Source organism: Syzygium oleosum, unplaced genomic scaffold (genome assembly GCF_021117445.2).
Source record: "Syzygium oleosum isolate NSW1041296 unplaced genomic scaffold, Sole_v2.1 Sole_v2.26, whole genome shotgun sequence".
Taxonomy (NCBI): Eukaryota; Viridiplantae; Streptophyta; class Magnoliopsida; order Myrtales; family Myrtaceae; genus Syzygium; species Syzygium oleosum.
Window position 1 is genome coordinate 1,293,559 of NW_026607510.1, and position 19,268 is coordinate 1,312,826.

General features: G+C 40.2%; 1 non-coding gene and 1 pseudogene across 1 annotated transcript; both read right to left on the reverse strand.

The window, feature by feature from the left end:
• Positions 1-11,178: 11,178 nt before the first annotated feature.
• LOC115682636 (disease resistance protein RPS5-like) lies at positions 11,179-13,853 on the reverse strand (annotated as a pseudogene).
• Positions 13,854-18,241: 4,388 nt separating this feature from the next.
• TRNAM-CAU (transfer RNA methionine (anticodon CAU)) lies at positions 18,242-18,327 on the reverse strand. Its single transcript is given in 2 exon segments — positions 18,242-18,277; positions 18,290-18,327. It is a non-coding gene; the product is annotated as a tRNA-Met (tRNA).
• Between the last annotated feature and the right edge of the window lie 941 nt (positions 18,328-19,268).

The following is a 19,268-nucleotide window of genomic DNA, read 5'->3' on the forward strand; positions in this document are numbered from 1 at the left end:
CAAACCTACTCAATTTATCAATCCACTATATCTCTATGTGAATTTAAATATACATAAGTACATTAAAATCTGTCAATATTGTCGATTTACAATGAATCTTTTAGACCATCTTATCACCGAAAGCTACACAAATAACATGATATATTTCTATCCACATTTAATTCATGATTATATATTATAAGGAGCAATTGCATATTATCACTTTTCAGTCTCTAACATGTACATTAGATCATTCAAGTGGTGGCTAGTCACCTAAACGCATTAAGCACAATAATCTATAACTCACCTGAATGAAATCACTTGCAAAACATAAAAAAAAGTATGAAATTCATATCATCATGGTTAGGCTACATCGTAGCTCTAACAAAGAAAATTAGATATTAATAGAAGAAGAAACAAAAATATAAATTAAACCAAATATCTTGAATCAAAGAACAAGAATTCTGTCACAACGTTTGTCTTCTCTTCAAAAATACTTGAAAAACTCCTAGAAAACTGAAAACAAAAAAGATCTAAAAAAAAAAGACTCGCTATTCCCCTAAGTTATCCTATTTGTATGATAACATTTAAGACTCATCTCACAAGGCAATTGCTTCTTTTTCGCATAAAATTAGAGAATAAATCACAGAATTCCCAATGTAATATCCACCTTCTAACTCTTCTCTGGGTGGAATATTCATTTCCTTCTTTTTGCCATATTTTCCTTATTTTCTCTATATCTCAATATTTTGCATAAATAAGGAAAATTTAAGTAAAATGAAATCCAAATATATTCTAACAAATATTGCATTATTTATTGCCTAAAGTAGATAAAATAACTCTATTTTTATAGAGTTATCAATATTACCCATCGAGCCTGAGAGAACACCTACTTCTTTGTGTGGGAAAAGATAAAGATTACTTTAAAGTTGTGGAGTAACACTCCCCAGGCCCCGAAGAAGCAAAGTGCGAGTGCTATGCTAAACATCCATAAATGTGAAGGGATGTATATGATTATGGAAAAAGGTGATTAACAAGTTGTTATTCCCATTCCTGAGGCTCTTCAACCGTTGTTAAAAGCATTTAGCGATATCATTCCGAAGGATCTACCTGTCGGATTACCTCCCTTGAAGGATATCCAACATGAGATTGACTTTCTTCCAGGAGTGAGCCTCCCTAGTTTGCTGCACTACCGAATGAACCCGAAGGAGAGCCAAATCTTACAAGACCAAGTGGGAGAACTCTTTCGAAAAGGTTTCTTGCACGAGAGCATGAGCACCTGTGCAGTCCCTACACTCCTCACAATGAAGAAAGACGGGAGCATGTATGTGCATCGATAGCCAGGCAATTAATCGGATTACTGTTAAATACCAATTCCCAATCCCTTGCCTAAATGACATGCTCAACCGGATTTCTGGATCAAAGGTCTTTACGAAGATTGATTTACATAGTGGATACCACCTAGTCTGCATCCGCCCTGGCGACGAATGGAAGACGGCCTTTAAAACAAGTGAAGGTTTGTACGAATGGCTTTTCATGCCATTTGGCCTCACCAACGCACCTAGCACCTTCATGCGTTTGATGACTCAAGTCCTCAAACCTTTCATTGGCAAGTTCGTGGTGGTATATTTTGATGACATCCTCATATACAGTCTAGATGACTGACAGCACATAGAGCATCTAAAGGATGTCTTGTCAGCCTTGCAGAAGAACCAATTGTACATTAATCTGAAGAAATGTAGCTTCATGACTAACCGACTCCTTTTCTTGGGGTATATTGTTGGAGCAGAAGGCCCTCAAGTTGATGCACAAAAGGTAGCTGCTATTCGTGATTAGCCAGCTCCCCAAACCGTTGGGGAGGCGTGTAGCTTCCACGGGCTCATGACATTCTACCGGAACTTTATCGCAAATTTTAGTACCATTATGGGCCCGATCACGGAATGCTTGAAGAAGGGAAAATTTAATTGGGGGTGATGAAGCATACGCAAGATTTGCTCTCATCAAAGGGAAACTTTCCACGGCACCAGCATTGATACTCCAAGATTTTGAAAAGGTATTCGAACTGGATTGTGATGCCTCTTGAGTAGGCATAAGAGCTGTTCTCTCCTAGGAAGGTAAGCCTATTGCTTATTTTAGCGAAAAATTTAATGATGTCCATAGGCGATGTTCTACCCATTGTCGCGACCTACCTCTTGAGGGCCTAACTCGATGAAGCGAGTTTAAAGGTAAGTGTTCATGAAACGGTCCGAATGGCACATCATAAAAGACGACTTACCGAAGTATAAATCTTTTGGTCAACTATTCGGTCTATTGATCATGAACGTAGATTTTTCCTAAATTCATACCTCGCGTGGTAGCGAATTGATTTTATCTTTTTTAGTAAATAGGAGTTGCCACTAGCCTAGGTCAGGGGTCGACTAGAATACCCAACCGAAATGTGGGAGTTTCGTTTCGGTTTCTACGAAAACCAGATATCATGGATTCGAGGACTGGCTTACGTTAATGTTTCCACTAATGCCCTTTCGGTACCGCTAAACTTAACATGGTTGTTATCTAAGTTGTCATGCATTTGTTTTTTTTTTTTTTTGTATTTTCCATTTAGGTTCTAAACTAGTCCTATCTTAGTCCACTGGGTGATCATGCTCTAGTGGATCCTGACCATGCAAGTGACCCGAGCTATTCAGTCCACCATAAGGGTTGGTCATGGGACGGTCACGTACCACCGTGGATCGATGGACGATCATGGATCGATCTTGCGTGATCCTATTCCGGTCTCAGATGGTTCTGCATGGTCATGTACCGATCGCAGACAACCATGGATCGATCCGTACGACCGTGTGTCGGTCATGGAATAATCGATCCCACACAAGTACATGATAATCGAGAGTCGGCCACGGACCAATTATACTTGGTCATGGACCGGTCATGAACTGGCCATGCCATAGGCCACTTGGGATGGGTTATGGACCGATCATGGATCGGTCATGGATTGGCTTGACGACCCTACCGCTAGGCCATGAGCCAAGGCATGAGCTTGGTCTTGTGCCAGGACTTGGACTGCTGCAAGGCCACGAGCCACGACAGGCACCAGCCATGTGCCTGGTCAGACCGGCCGCAGTGCCGGCCACGGAATCCACGAGATGGGCCACCAACTTAGCCAAGCTAGGCAAGTTTGGCCACGACCAGCCTCATCCGATGGTGATTCAGCTACGAACCTCGGTTTGGTTGGCACGGTCAATCGTGAATAAACACGAGAAACTCTTACCCGACTAAGTTAGTGCTTCTAATTGCCTAATTCCCATGTTTGTTATATTCTTTGAAAAGGGACATAATACAAGACTCTAGAACATTGGTCATCAAATGCAAGGGATGAATCATCCTCTTAGGTGGCCTTATGAAGATTTGGTAATGATGGCTGTCATGACCTAACTCTCGAGGGCCGAGCTCGAGGAAGCTGGTTTAGAGGTAAGTGTTCATGAAACGGTTCGTATGGCATATCATAAAAGACGGCTTATCGAAGCGTCAATCTTTTGGTCATCCATAAGGTCCATTGATTATGAACGTGGATTTTCCCTAAATCCATACCTCGCGTGACAGTTGATTGATTTTATCTTTTTTAGCAAATAGGAGTCGCCACTAGCTTAGGTCGGGGGTCAGCTATAATACCCAACCGAAATGCGAGAGTTTCGTTTCGGTTTCTACGAAAACCAGAGATCATGGATTCAGAGACTAGCTTACGTTAATGTTTCCACTAACGCCCTTTTAGTACCACTAAACTTAACATGGTTGTTATCTAAGTTGTCATGCATCCATTTTATACCATTTTCATGCCAAAGTCTTAGTCCACTAGGTATTCATACATTTTGTTTTTGTGTTTTCCATTTAGGTTCTAAACCAATCCCATCTTAGTCTAGAAAAGGAGAAGAACCAAATAATTTGTATTGAAAAGGCGATGCGTAAAGTAAATACACAAAGTATTGAAAACATAGCTACTCTAAGTGCGAAAAAAGAAAACCCGCAATTGTCGAGTGTTTAATACAACACGAATAGAAAGACCCGAGACATGATTGGGGAACACGAATTATATATAAATTGAGACTGGATTGGACATCGGTCTTTAGCCACCATCTTTGAAGTTGTTTGGCCATCTTCTCCATGGACCACCTCGCAGGTATCGGTTTTACATTCATGCCATACATTCAAATGGCACTCAAACAAACGGAAGGACAAACATTCAAGCATCAACTCAAGAACGGGCCTTGGGATCGACCTTTGCTTTACATGCATTCTGATCATCTCACCCACTTAATCAACTAATATTGACTAATTAATGGTTAACGATAACGAGTCACCATTTGCATTCACAAAATGGTGACTCATATTGGTTAACCCCTAAAATTGGGTCTAAGTGATCACTATGAGCTACCAGCCGAACATGCATCGGGCCTAGACATACATCTAACAATCACATGCATAACAATGAATAAAGCATACATTTAAACTAACGTTCAATTTGATGAATTGAAGCTCAATTTGGCCAATTGGACTTCAATTAAATTCATTAGTCTAGCTTGGCCATGCAATTTAACTCAAATTGAAGAGCAATTGGGCCAAACAAGCAAAATTGATCAATTTGTGCTTGAATTTCAAATTGGTTCAATCCAATTTAATCAAATTCAATTCAATTGGGTTAATCAATCATAATAGGGATTAAATTGCATGAAATTGGAACCAAATTGATCCAATAATTGAACCGGTTCAACCCGGTCAAACCCGGGTCCAACCGATTCGATCCGATCGGACTGGCCATTTTCTGGTCAAAAATCTGGCGACCGGTAGTCTATTTCAGCCAGCCACATCCTTTGTGCCCAAAATGACAAATATGCCCTTAAATGGAAATTAAAAAAAATGCCCCTAGGTGGAAATTACTAAAATGCCCTTACTTAAGGATTAAGCAAATTACTTAGGGATTAAGCAAATCAATCATAGCCATTCATTTAGAATAGATCATGGACATCTATAGTGCCATGTCACTTATCCTTGGCCCTTAAGGAATATTCTTAATCATTAATGGAACATTTAGAGTCATTGGATTGATTCAAGGGCTAGGATTCAAAATTGTGAAGGTATATAAAGATTTTCCCTCCAAAAAATGGGAAAAACTCTCATATTTTTTCAGAAAATTCTCTCTCTCTCTCTCTCTCTATTCAAGATCGGCGGAGCCAAGGAAAAAAGGGAAAGAACGAAGCAAAGTCTCGCCACTCTTTCTCTCACAAAGTGGATCTCCACTAATTCTCTTTCTGGCCGAGAAATAATGGAAGTGGCTGATTCTGTCTTTTATGGAGTAGATTGATAAAACTCTCCACGATCTCTCTCTACAACTTCTCCACTCATTCTCTCTCATATTTTATCAAGCTCACTCCCTCTTTCTCTCGGCTAGCAAGTCTTCTAGTGTTTCAAGTTCAAGGATCATCGACAGAAGCTTCTTTGCGATGACTTTCAGACGAACATTATCGTCCGGTAATACCTCAGATTCGAAGCTTTTGATTCCAGCATCTTCATCTTCATCAAAGTTCAACAATCCATTGCTGGTTTTCCAATTTCCAGAAGATAACAGAAGCAAGATTGAAGCTGAGTTCTCTGTTTCACTTGTGTATTTACGACTCCGATTCAATCGACAACGCTGATTTCTCGGTATTTTTGATGAAATTCCAGGATCTCATTTTAACTTGCTACATATGAGCTCTGAATGCATCTTCAGTTCAATCATCTCTGTATCGAAGAGAGCAAGGCCTCTGGCTGATGTTGTGGAGAATCCTTTCAATTCGCGTTTCATCCTCATATACGTTGAACTTCCTGCAACTCCAAAGACTAAGGCAATGAATTAAAGTTAAGTGATTCACTTCCTTCCTCTGGTTTCGATCAGTACAGATTTTACATTAATTTTTCTGTATGTTTCTTGTAGATCAACATCTATGCTGAAACGTCGAGCGAGTTGAAGGTAAGTAGAACTTCATCAAACTTTGTTCGATTTTTGCTGAGGTTAGCTTAACACATACTTAGTGTGTTTAGGAGTCATTGTGATGTTATTGTGATGTGTTTGATTGACATTCGAAGCTATTGGTTGATTATTTGCCGATTGCTTGCAAGTATGTAAAAATCGTAGCTCTCTGAGTCAGTGTGCTTCCATTACTGGTTCGAGCTAGTAAATGTTAGAATCTCGCGAAGTAATAAACTATAGAATCGTAGAATACGTCCTAAGCTTCGATTTGATAGGTTACACGCCTTGAACGGATATCGTTTGCTAGGTCAAAACTCCTTCGAAAGTTGAGATCAGAATCTGGAATGTTGATAACATGTTATGTTCTTATATGCTCCTGATAGACCTTGCTCGGTTTGCTGATTTTTATGATTTTTTGTGTTCGTTATTTGAGAAGACTTCCTCATGAAAATCGAAAGAGACATCTAGATCTATCCACTGTAAAATTTTCATGAAATTCTAAGCATGTTAGGTTAGGACGATTAGCATCGTCATCTAGGCTCATTCTCTGTGATAGATGATTTCGTGACTGACCTTCATGTGTTCTTCGATTTTTATAAAATCTTCTATTCAAAATCTGGAAAACTGTTCTCACAAAATTTCACACTGAGATCCAGAGCTTCTTGATGATACCAATTTTATCAAAATATGAGTTCATTTGGACGTTCAAAGGAAATTTTCATGATTTAATCAGATTCTGTGTCCAGATCTGAAATTCCTTCCTCCGAATTCCAAAACATGTTTCTCCGAATTTGATAAACTTTGAGTCTTTTTTTGCAAAAAAATAAAAACTAAAAATTTGTCCATTAAGGTCTTATTATCTAGACTGGAAATTTTGGGGGCCTAATAGCAATGTCTAGGGGGTCAATTTTCTAAAAATCTCGGATAAGGTCTTCCTGGCCTAAAAAATGATTTGCAAACGAGTCATCGGTAAAAACAGAATTTTATAAAAATTTGGGGGGCTTTTTAGAAAAAAATTAAAACATGAAAGCTGTCACACACGAATAATCCTAACTGTCTAAAAAATTTGGTGGGGGTTTTGATAACGGTCACTATTTTTCCCGCAATTTCTTTGAATTCAAATTCAAACCAGGTCCAGACTGTCCCTGAGGGAAAAATTCTCATTTTCGTAAAAAGCAGTGGGAAATTAGGAAAAGTGTTCTTGATGAACTTTTATCCTCATGAAATTATCTTTCTAATGACACCTGAATCACTTCATTTGAATATCATTCAGCTAATTAATCATACTCAAACAGAATAGGGTCCAAATTTAGCAATTAATGATTGAACATGTGGACCTCTCTTGAGACCCACTTCCCATTACTTGATTGATTGATGAACAAGACCCATGGGCCTAAATGCATGCTTTACTCATTGTTATGCATGTGTTAGTTAGATGTATGTTAGGCACGGTTATGTTCGACGGGTAGCCCACGGTGGTCACTTAGAACCCGACTTTAGGGGTTAACCAATATGAGTTGCCGTTTTATGAATGCAAATGGTAGCTCGTTATCGTTAACCATTAATCAAACAATGTTAGATGATTAAATGGGCGGGTAAATCGAAATGCATGTAAAACAAAGGCCGATCCCGAGGTCCGTGTTTGATTAGTGAATTGCTTGCATCATTGTCTTGCTTTGGTTGTTCCGTTGTACATTGTTCATCATGAATGTATTTTATGGATGTAAAAACCGACACCCGAGAGGCAGTCCATGGAGGAGATGGTTCAAAGTTGTTAAAGACGGTGGTGATAGAAGATGTCCAATTGGGTCTCAATTTGTACTCAATTCATTCATTCCCGACCATGTCTCGGGTTTTCAATTCGTGTCGTAATAAACACCCAACGAGTTGCAGGCTTTATTTCTTGCACTTAGAATTAACTCGTTCTTTCAATACCTTGGGTGTTTACTTTACACAATGCTTTTCAATACAATTGTTTGTTTCTTTCTTTTCTAGACTAAGATAGGATTAGTTTAGAATTTTAAATGAAAATACAAAAACAAGATGCATGATCTTCTAGTAGACTAAAACTTTGGCATGAAAAATGGTAAAAAAACAAATGCCTGACAACTTAGATAATAACCATGATAAGTTTAGCTGTATCGAAATGGCGTTAACAGAAATATTAACATAAGCTAGTTTCCGAACTCATGATCTCTGGTTATCGTAGGAACCAAGACGAAATTTCCGCATCTTGGTTGGGTATTCTAGCCGACCCCCGACCTAGGCTAGTGGCGACTCCTAAAAAAGATAAATCAATCCGCTGTCACGCGAGGTATGGATTTAGGGAAAATCCATATTCATGATCAATGGACCATACGGATGACCAAAAGATTGACGTTTCGATAAGCCATCTTTTATAATGTGCCGTACGGACCGTTTCATGAACACTTATCTCTAAACCTGCTTCATCGAGTTCAGCCCTTGAGAGGTAGGTTGCGACAATCAACAATGGCCAAAGATTTGGCTTGGAGAAGAAGCAAGTGATTCATGGCTTAGGTGTATCAATTGGAATGTCACACATTAGCCTTCTATCATTCCCCTAAAAACTTAGGATGCCACACCATTCCAATAGGCATGCCACACTTCCCTAGTAGGCTTGCCACTCGTCCAATAGACTTGCCATCTCATCCTTGTAAGCATGCCACTTCAAGAAAGCCGATTGGGCCATTTGGACAAGCAGTGATAAGGATGGAGCCTATAAATAGAAGCACTCCATCCTTCATTTCCACCTTTTGGCTCACTTTCTCACCTTCACCCCTTTGGACGCCCACCTCCTCAACCGGCCATTCCTTGGCAAAGCCCCTCTAGTTCACCAAAAGTAAGTAGGATTCCTAACTCTTGGCTAGGGCGATAGGCTATGTCGTCGAGTTTAGTTATGTGTTCACCCGTGAAAGCCATGAATATGTTATGTTGTACTTTCTATGGTTTGCTCATGTTGCATGTTTGAGTGCGTTCACGCCCCGGGACAAGGTCGAGGTTCGCTCAGCTTGGAATCAATGTTAAGGCGAGATAACCCAAGCCATGAGGCCTTGGTCGGTATTGAGGCGTGCCGATTCCAAGTCTTGCTCGGAGTGGGGATCAGCGCTAGGCGTTTGGTTCAAGCCACAAACCAAGGATTGCTCCCAGCATAATATATAATAGGATAGCGAGGGTCATCACACACACTCGTTTGAACACACCCACGGGCATTATGTATGCATCGGCTAAGAGAAAGATAAGAAATCGGCTTGTGTGAAGCACCTCGTGTGATCACTAAAGAAAAGATGTGCCCGTTGCCACATAGCGTTGGTGGCGATGCCTCGTTCATTGAACGGGATACTCTGGTTGAGCTAGGATGCCTAGGTTGAGCCCGGATGCCTCAGGTAAACTAGCCCCGGGATGCCTCGGTTGAGCCGAGATGCCTTGGTTAAGCCAAGATGACGGTAAATGAATCTTTCATGAGTGTCGGTATGTGCATAACTATGTTTTATGTGTTTATTGATAAGCCGAGGGTAAGTATGCGCTAGTAATGATATTGCTATCGATTTGCCATCGGTGATTTGCTGCGAGTGCCGTACCTGCTAGATTTGATGATGAGATGTCCTCCTAATAGACAATTAGGGGTTTTACTTACTGAGTTCCTTGACCCACTCCTTTATTTTGCAGGCATGTAGGTATGGCTACTCCGCTCCCTCAACGTTTCGGTTTGCCTGTAGATATGGAAGTGTCAGTCATAGATATTATCGACGTAGAAGCTTATGTCGCTTACCGTAGGTGTACTACGACGATATGGGTCGAAGAAGGGTTGGATAATCTGGTCCCAAATCGTTATATCGGTTGGTATGTTTGGTTCGATGGGAACCTTGTCGGCCCCCTTCGCGGGTTTGACGGGCCACCAGGACCAAACAATGGGATGACGCCCACCGTGGTGATGGCTGACTCATAAGTACTTGCATATAGCGAAGGGGATCCTATTTTTGGACACCGTAGCCCGTAACGAAGCTAGGGATACCTCACCCTTTTGATGTAGCCGGAAAAATAGTCAGTAAATGTACTAACGTTATATAAAGAAGCATGTTATGTTTGTAGTACTTTCCTGATTTCCGGCTATTATTTTATCTGGGAGTTTGTTTGGACACGTTTCCGCATGCTCATGTTAACAAAATAAAAGAAACGGGACGGCGACGAGTCTAGGACGTCGCACCAATAACCCCCGAAGGTCACGGGTCATGACAACCGCGGTGGGAGAGAACGAAGGCAAGAAGAGAGAAAAAAGAAAGGTGGCGCAAAGAAGAGATTGGGGTTAGGGTTTCAGTTAAGATCTAGCTCTGATTTCATTTGAGAGAAAAAATTGAACTAAATGTTTGGGTAGGTCTATGTGATTCCAAGCTATCTATTTATAATAAAGCCAAAAGGCCAAAATTACAATATTATTCTTATTGCGGCAATACATAAAATAATAAAGGAAATAGACAAATATGCTCCTATCGGCTCTCAACGGGTATTGACAAGGTGCTAATAGAAATGTTAGTGTAATCTAGTCCTGAGCTAGAATCTTGGTTGCGTAGGAATGAGACGGACTTTCCATGTTTCATTTGGTTTCTAGCAGACCCTAAAATGGCTAATGGCGACTCCTAGAAATACTTAGGTTGTAAAGAACTTTAAAATGAAATATAATGTCACGCAAGGTATGAGCTTGGGAGAGCTCGCCCTCTTACTCAATGGACCATTTGGATTGTCATTCGATGGATCATTTAAACCATCTTTTGATGAACCACTCGGGCCGTCTTTCGAACAATACTTCTTAACCCGTTATCATAGTCTTTGGGAGGGCCACGACAACCCTTTGATCCTCCTTGATGTTCTTTGATTTACCAATGAGTATGGTCGCCCTTAATCATCCATTGTCAAGGATCGAAACACCTATTTTTTTCTGTATTACTATGGATCTGAAGTGTTCCAATATTTTGATCCTCCTTGACAAGAGATCCGAACCTCGGCTACGAAGAAATTCACTTATCATAACTCGTATATTAAAGTTTAGGAAAAACATTGAATATTTTTATATATTTCATGATTAAAATGAATATGTACCAAAAGTTCAAGATCACATTGAATAAATTAAAAGTACGAGTTGGAATGAATTAGCTCAATCAGTTTGGAATCACATGGCCCAGTCAATGCGGGTTGAACTTGACAGTGGCCCGGGCGGCAGGTTTGTCCCACTTCAACTCGTCCCACTAGGCTTTATCAAAAACTGTGAAGCTTCCCTGTTCGAGATGTGGGCACTCGGATATGTGGAAGATTACCCCCTTTGGAAAAAAATAGAGTGTGGTCACAAATGCTCTTTAGATTTGGAAGATATGAGAGGGTTAGGGACTTGAGACTCGAAAATAGTCCGGAAGCAGCTAATTTCTCCAATGCAAATCCATCACCAATGATCTTCTCCATCAAATTACAGTGACAGACCGTCAGCGTCTGGAGTTTCGGAGCATGTATGAGCCAAGATAAGTCTGACAGCCTGCAACTTTCAACCTTAATGACAGTAAGACTGGGGAAGCAAGCGTCGTTGGACGATCAACCAATTCCTCGAGTAATCTCCATCTTCACGAGCACGGGGCAGTCGTATAGATAAAGCTCCACTAAATGCGAGAAACTGTCTCTGCCTGTTGGTGAGTCACTTATTACAATGCAGGTGAAGTCCTTCTGGCTATCTGTGATCCACGCTCTCCTTATGCCTCTCTGTAAATTCGAGGATTGGAATATTTTCCGGGCAGAGGAAGACTTGAACACATCAATAGATAAGTCGGTGAGATGTTGATTGTGCTCTAGTTCCCTTATGATCTCTTGTTCCCTCACTTGGTCCAATTCTGGTGAATACAAATTCCATAGGCTAAACACAATCAACGTTAAGTTTGCGATTGCCCCTGTTGGAGTTAGGGCAAGAGAAGTTATATAGTCTAGTAGCAACCATCGTAAACAAGTCAAGTTCTTGATTTTCTCGAGCAACTTATCGATACTAGTGTTAGACAGGTTCAACTTATCGATACTAGTGTTATATTGCAAATTTCTTCATGAAATGACTGAATATGTTCATTGTGGGACAAATCCAGGACCGTCAAACAAGCCGTCATCGAGTTGAAAAATCCACTTGGCATGAGCTTCACATTAGTTTCGCTTACAAGCAAGGTTTTAAGCTGGGAACACCTGGGTGGTGTATGGTCGATATTCCGAATACATTTTCCCCATATAGATACTTTCTTTGCTTCCCCCCATTTGGAGATCATCTCCGCGGATATGTACTCTTCGTTTTCTATCACTAGCAACGTGTTCTCCTTTTGCCTGTAGTCAAGAGCGATCCAGGTCATCATGTCGTTGATGACGCCATGCATCTTTACATATTGTCCCTCATCATGATGCACATTTTCCAATAGACAAGCCATCTTTAAACTCTCCAAGACATGCTCTCCCTTATCCCGCATACTGTATACATCATAAATGTCTCCTAGCAAGCCCTCTCCAATCCAGAGTGCAATAAGCTTGGCGGTACTTATGCAATAATCTTTGGGGAAGAGACAACAGTAAAGGAAGCAAAGCTGAATAGTAGAGTCATTTAAGCTATCATAAGTAGACTCTAGTATGCGGTACACTTTGTCCACCATACCTGACAGCTTGTGCGGATTGTTCCTAAGTGTTGTTAGCGCATGCTTCCACGCATGGGGACTCGTCATGCCGGCCATGGCTTGCCCAACGGTAATAAGGGCTAGTGGCAACCCTTCGCATTCTTGGGCAATGTCCTTTGCAAGCTCTTGAATTTCCATATGAGAATGTATAGTCGATTTGACGACGTTGTTCTCAAGTAATTCCATGGCTTCTTCAGGCATCAAGCACTGTACTTTGAAGGTTTTGTCGGCTTCCATTTGGTGGCATACTTGTTTCAACCGAGTTGTGAATACTACTTTGGATCCGTTCTTGAGACTAGAACGAGGAACTCCGATTTTGGAAAGGTCCAGCCTCGCCCATAAATCATCAATCAACAACACAAACTTCTTCCTTGGCAAAACTTCACATAGATCATGGATCCTCTCAACCTTGGACAATCCTTCCCAGAACTCGTCTCTAACGGACAACCTTTTCTTTATGATGTCTCGAATGCTAACGTCGTTCACTTGCCTGGACACCACCACCCAAATAACGACATCGAATCCATGATTTGCACGAGAAAGCTTCTCGTTGATTTCTTTCATGAGGGTGGTCTTTCCCACACCGCCTATTCCGTACAACCCAATCACTCGTACTTGTTTGTCAAGGAGACATTCCCACACTTCATTAAGCTTGGAAATGTCAAGAACCACAGTGTTCTCCATAGGCATCTCAAGCACTCGAGGACAAGGCGACGGTGACGTAACAACGTTGAATTCGTTTTCCTTGAGCTCTCTCACAGCCATGAGCATTTTATCGACTCTTTTTCCCAACTGATAACTTGACCTGCAGTTCTGTGGAAGACAACGACTGAGACATTTGATTCGGTCACTTTCCCTGGCTTCTTGAAGAACTTGATCTACTCCACCTACAAATTTTTGCACCTCGTCTAACCAGTTTGCCACTTGTTCTGTGCGCTGCACACCTCCACCTTCTTCTTCATGTTTCACACTTTTATGCACATCTGCGCTCTTGGCATTCAGGTCTTTAGTTTCGTTTCCGCAACAAGTCGACTTTATCCTTCAGATTATATATGTAGCCCAAAGATTTACTGGTTAAGCCCCATAACTCTTTGATGAGTTCTAAAAGAGGACTCATAAAATCCATATATTTTCTCCGAAATAAGAGATTGAAAAATGGACTATATAGATGGTTGGAAAACGGGCGGAAGAGTGGAGTTTGATAAGCTCTGCTATATTTATTTCAATCGTTCTAGCGGATAGACGAAGGAAAGAATATTGGTACTTTTCTTTAATTCAAGAAAGAGAAATGGAGTTATTCTTCTACTTTCTTCGTCAAGGGCAAGCAGCAAAGAATCTTACCGTTCAGAAATGAGCGATGCGGTTTGAGGTCTTTTTTTTTTTTTTTTGGTCGAAAGGTTTAAGGTCTGTTTGAGACAATATGTACTTGATTGCTTAATATGGACAAAGCGAAAGAATATCAGGAACCTAATTTTCTTTCATTCAAGGCAATGCTCATGTTCTTCTTCCTTTTTTTGTGTATAGACTGCGTGGAATGTGATCTAAGGTGTCCAGAAGCAAAGAATTTTTATTTTTTTGATAGAAGCAAAGAATTATTCTATTCCTTTTTAAGATGCAAAATATGTATAAGTGATGAGTCAGTCATTCAGAAGCGCTATAATGGAAATTTTACAAATTTAATTAGCTGCTTATTTAGTTCTCAAAATTCAACAATTTTGATAACTATTAAACGAAATCCCTAATTCTAAATAGAATTATCGTCTGTTTGGTGTTTACTTTTTGCTTTTTTATAATCTTACGAGTTACTGGAATTCACTTTTAGTAATGAGAAATGGTTGAAACCTTTGAAAGTGATCTTACATTGATATGTAGATTCGAGTATAATTTTGTTCAAATTTTCAAAATTTAAATTATATAATAGGTTTTAGTGGGAAAGTAAACATAATTACTTCTGCCTTTTCATAAGTCCACCGGCCACGTATGGAAAATTTCGATTTCCAGGATTGGTGCTATCCAATTTGCAAATCACAACTCACTGCAAACGTACGTCATTCTGCAGATATCAAATATATAACTCTCAAGATTTTCTTGGATGATGAGGAAACGTCATAGGTTCCCCATGAATAGACCTTTGGCCCAAAGGCGCGAATAATAATCATTCTATTTCAGAAATTAATTTCTGGCCAGAAATAAATTTTATTATTTATATTCCCTACAAGAGTTTCTGAGAAAAATACGTGTTTGATAACGACACAAAATTTTTTTTCCGAAATAAAAATTCGTTTAATAACGACACAAAATTTCTCTATTTCGGGCGGCTAGCTACTGGCCTCGGGGGGCGGGTGGTGAAGGATGGCAAGCAGCGGGTGGACAATAGGTGGGTGACGAAGGACGGCAGGTGGTGGCCGGGGTGGGAGGCGGTCGATGGGTGCACGGCGGGCGGACGGTGGCAGGAGGTGGTTGGCAGCGGAGGATGGTGGTGGGAGGTGGCTAGTGAGCAGCGGAGGATGGCTACGGGAGGCAGCTGATGGCCAACGGGCGGTGGTGGCGGGAGCCTGCGACGACGGGCGGTGGGTGGGCAGCTAGCTAATAGCAAGGGCAACCAATAAAAAGAGTTTTTAATTCTCATTTCTATTCCAGAAATAAAAAAAGTAGAAAATGTTTAGTTCTCATTTCTATTCCAAACCTATTTCTGGAATCAAAATTTGTTCCAGAAATAGAAAAATGAAATTGCCTTACCAAGCGGATGTCTATTCCAAACATATTCCCGGGAACATAAAAATAAAAAAATAGAGAAACAGATATGTTATCATGCACGCTCTTAGGGCACGAATGAAAACATTTATCTTTCACGGCCCTATTTCTAGCTAAAAATAGAAAAATCTATTTCTCTTTCCCGGATGAGTTTTTAAGCAAAAAGTAGTATTTAATAACGACACAAAATTTATGTTCCCGAAATAGAAATTCGTTTGATAATGACACAAAATTTATGTTCCCGAAATAGAAATTCGTTGCCAACTGGCAAGGGGCAGTGGTGGCGGGGGGGAGTGGGTGGACGGCCAGCGAGTGGCGATGGCCGCGTGCAGGCGAGCGGGAGCAGCGGCGAGGGATGGCTGGCGAGTGGCGATGGCGGCGAGCGAGCGAGCGATGGCGGTGGGCTAATGGCCGGCAAGTGGTGGGGGCAACGAGTGGTAGTGGCGGGCGACCGGCAGTAGACGGCTGGCGAACGGCAAATAGCCGGCGAGCGGCGGTAGCGGGTGGCCAACGGGGTGTAGCGACGGACGGCTAGCGGATGGCTGGCCGGCGGCGGCAGACGGGCGAGCGAGCGGCAGTGGACGGCTAGTGATGGGTGGCGGCAAGGGTGAGCAATAAAAGAGAGTTGTTATTTCTGTTTCTGTTTCTATTCCAGAAATAGAAAATTAGAAAATTTTAACTTCTCATTTGAATTCCAAATCTATTTCTAGGCCAAAATTTGTCTCGAAAATAAAAAAAATGAAATTATTTTACCAAACAGATTTTTGTTCCAAACATGTTCCGGAAAACAAAAAAATAAAAATACAAGGAAACAGAATGATTATCAATCACGCCCTTAGTCTCTCTAGAAAGTTTATTCTCAAAATAGATCTCTAGAAAAACTATTTTCCAAGCTAGGCTCTCCCCCTACAAATCATTCTTAAAATTGCCTAGTCACTTTCACTTCTCCCTAGAAATTATTAAAATAATGCCTAACATTTTGCACAACCGTTATTATTTTGCAATTAATCTATCATGAATAATAAAAATCTAAACATAAGTTGCATGCAATCAATAACTAAGTTTTCTCTTATTCATTTTTTGCTCCATAAATTTAATGTCTCATGGATTTTATAATAAAAATATTTCTAAACACATTTTAAATAAAATATAGTGTGACATCCGGGAATTCCTACATCAGCTAATAATATGTAGGATATAAAGATAATGTTTCGTGAGGAATCTCAATTGGATTAATAACGATGTAGTAATTGGAAGATCCGAATTGTATTTTCTGTGTCCGAATTGATGTGGTCTCTAGTAAGTTAGTAGAGACGGTAGAAACAATGTGTGCTGAGAGTTGAAAACAAACTGTTTCTATAATGAATTAAATATTATCACTAATAAAAATGGTATGAGGAATTTATAATCAATCCAATAACAGCGAGTTAAAACAAGCAGAATGAATTTATACCGAGTGAGTGCGAGTGCGAGTAAGAAAAGAGGAAAAAAAAAACAAAAAAAACAAATTACAAAAATCTGAAAAAATTATCAAAAAATTATAAATTTTGTTCACGTCAGCTCCGGCCATGCCACGTAGGACTGCTAGCGTTCACGTCAGCGATTTCCGGTCTATGCGAAAGAGTTTATGATTAAATTGGTAAAATTGAAAGGTTTATAACTGAATTTGTATCAATACGAAAGGGTTTAGGTCTAAATTGATACTAATGTGAAAGGGTTTATGACTGAATTGATATCAATGCAATAGGTTTATGACTTTTTTAGTAATTTTCCCCACATTAATCCCAGTCGGAGCCCATTACCAAAACCCATCACTCATACCAACCCACCATTCATTGCGGCCCCATAGAACACATAAACTGAGCCCACCTATTTTGAGACCCATTAAATAGAAGGAAAGCCCGCAATAGAGAGGGAGCCCGGCCTTCTTTTCTATCTTTCATTTTCTTCGGCCGGTTTATTGAGCCTCGTGGAGGCGACGTGCAGGGGGAGCCTAAGGAGCTTGCGAGGTGATCACCAGAAATTCTCCAATTCCTAGGACAGCCCGTCCTCTCAGCACCGTCGTTCTCTTTCTCCGAGTGACGAATCCCCGTGGTTGGTTCCGGTTTCGATTGTTCTCGAATTTCGTCGTATCCAATCGAAGCTTCTTCAGATTTGTCATAACTAAAGTTCAATCAAGCTATATCTGCATTTTCCGCTCCTTTATCCGACCATTTACTTCCTCTTTCTCTGTATTTTTGGTTTTTGATTCAGCCAATATCGTTAGTTGTTAAGATTAGACACACAAACACAATGAAATAGAGAGTAAATGTGAGGAGACGCGAGATTTTATCTTGGTTCACCGTTAAAAAAGGGTTATGTCCAGTGGAGAATTCTACTATAATTAGCATCTCACACCTCTCTATCACAGTTCTCACTTGCAAGAATAAGATATCAACAGCTTAGTAGCTATTTATGGGCTCAAATACAAATTACCAATAAAATATGGGCTCAAATTATGAAAGCCCTTTGGAGTCCAGGAGCGCTACCCACTGAAATGCCCATCAAGACGGCCCCGGACCCCCGCCAACTCACCCGTGCCTTCCTAAAGATAGGGAGTACGAACCACACCCCAACATGATTCTTCAGTCCTTTCCTAAATTTTCAGAGAATATTGTTCCTATCCTTGTGCCCGTAAACGCTCAGTTCAGATCTATTTCGATTGAAGAGTTTGAAGTGTTTTAGTTCTGGTTATCTTCCTGATCCTCCATTAAAAGGAAAAAGAAAAACTTTTACAAAAACAAAAAAAGGAAGAAAAGGAAATTGGGGTGAGAGAGGCTCGAACTCTCGACCTCAGGATAACTCGAAAAGCTATGAGACCTACGCGCTAGCCAACTGCGCCACCACCCCTTGATAGCCACAATCAAAAGTTTAAGAATTAAAAATAAGAAAATGTATCTCTTTTACCACTAAGGAAATACCTCAGCTACTTTCATTTATTCATCAGTCATATGTTCATCGAAAATCCATAATCGGGACCTTATGATTGTTTTGAGTATACCCTAGTATATGTAGACAATCTTGTGTTTGACATTAGGTCTGATATCGGGATTACCTTTGTGCACTAGTGGGGCTTTCTCAGGTTTGTAGTAACCAAATCTCTTACGTCCTGTTGAAACTAACAACACATCTAACATAGATCGCGATCATTTCCAATCCATAGATCGATCCATTTTGAACTTTTTTTTCTTCTTTTGTCAGTGTTCTAACAATATTTGCACATGGATCTCATAAGACAACACATTTAGTTTGCACGATTTAGTGTGGCTTTAAGAGCCTAATGTACCAACGATCTCTTGGAACCACTTTGAAAATCCATACAGGGCTTTATAGACGCCACAATCCTCGAACTATGTTGTACCTGTTTTTTGCCATTTCAATGTTATGTAAAATGAAAATGATCATTCTCTTTTGTACCCAAGGATTATCAACATATTGAAAATACAAAGAAGTAAAGCAAAGAACTCAATGAGAGAGATCTTGGTCTCATTAGTGTTCCCTAATTGTGTCACTTCAGAAGGAACTTCACAGATATTGCATTCAAGTAGTGCTTCTGTTTTTGCTTTCTTAAGTCCGCTTAGCCTTATAACCCTTTTGGACTCCATGGGCAAGAAAAGGAAGAGAAGCTTGCCTCATGTAAATTTCAACTATTATAATCTCATAAAAGAAATTATCAAGATTAGATACAGGAATATGTTTATGCTTGTATTTTGTATGAACATTATATATCCAGGAACTTTTTTTTTTTTTTGGTTAGATATATCCAGGAACTTGTCATGTACTTGTTGGTT